At 59.8% G+C, this 1023-nt stretch overlaps 1 protein-coding gene across 1 annotated transcript in view; it reads left to right on the top strand.

Moving 5' to 3' along the window:
- Nucleotides 1–1023, top strand: part of LOC102040799 (myotubularin-related protein 9-like) — a 5377-nt gene that overhangs the window by 1592 nt on the left and 2762 nt on the right. The gene's annotated exons all lie outside the window — the stretch shown is intronic.

Genomic DNA, 1023 nt, shown 5'->3' with positions numbered 1-1023 from the left:
AAGGGATCTTAGAGCTCATCCAGTGCCACCCCTGCCATGGCAGGGACACCTCCGCTGTCCCAGGGTGTCCCAGCCTGGCCTCGGGCACTGCCAGGGATCCAGGGGCAGCCTCAGATTCTCTGGGAAAACCATTCCAGCCCCTCCCAGGGAACAATTCCTTCCCAATATCCCATCCAACCCTGCTCTCTGCTAGTGGAAACCATTCCCTGTGTCCTGTTCCTTAATCCCTTACCCCAAATCCCTCTCCAGCTCTCCTGGAGCCCCTTCAGGCTCTCTGAGATCACTCTGCAGCCCTCTCTTCTCCAGCCTGGATATTCCCAGATGTCCTGTCTCCCAATCCCTCTCCAGCCCTCTTAGAGCCCTCTCTCCTCCAGGCTGGACATTCCCTGTGTCCTGTCCCCCCATCCCTTATCCCAAATCCCTCTCCAGCTCTCCTGGAGCCCCCTCTCCTCCAGTGGACATTCCCAGCTGTGCCATCTCCCAGTCCCTTATCCCAAATCCCTCTCCAGCCCTCTTAGAGCCCTCTCTCCTCCAGGCTGGACATTCCCTGTGTCCTGTCCCCCAGTCCCTTATCCCAAATCCCTCTCCTGGAGCCCTCTCTCCTCCAGTGGACATTCCCAGCTGTTCAATCCCCCAATCCCTTTTCCCAAATCCCTCTCCAGCTCTCCTGGAGCCCCTTTAGGCTCTCTGAGGTCACTCTGGAGCCCTCTCTCCTGCAGGTGGTCATTCCCAGCTATGCAATCCCTATCTCAAATCCCTCTCTGCCTCTCCTAGAGCCCTCTCTCCTCCAGGCTGGACATTCCCTGTGTCCTGTCCCCCCATCCCTTATCCCAAATCCCTCTCCTGGAGCCCTCTCCTCTCCAGGCTGGACATTCCCTGTGTCCTGTTCCCCAGTCCCTCATACCAAATCCCTCTCCTGGAGCCCTCTCTCCTCCATGCCCAGCTGTCCCCTGTCCCCAGGCCCTGCTCCGCAGCAGCCAGCCCCTGACAGGACCCAACCGGCGGCGCAGCCGCGAGGCCGAG

The sequence above is a fragment of the Geospiza fortis genome, unplaced genomic scaffold, assembly GCF_000277835.1.
Source record: "Geospiza fortis unplaced genomic scaffold, GeoFor_1.0 scaffold432, whole genome shotgun sequence".
Classification (NCBI taxonomy): Eukaryota; Metazoa; Chordata; class Aves; order Passeriformes; family Thraupidae; genus Geospiza; species Geospiza fortis.
Note: the sequence above shows the minus strand (reverse complement) of the source record. Positions and strands in the feature narration are given on the sequence as shown.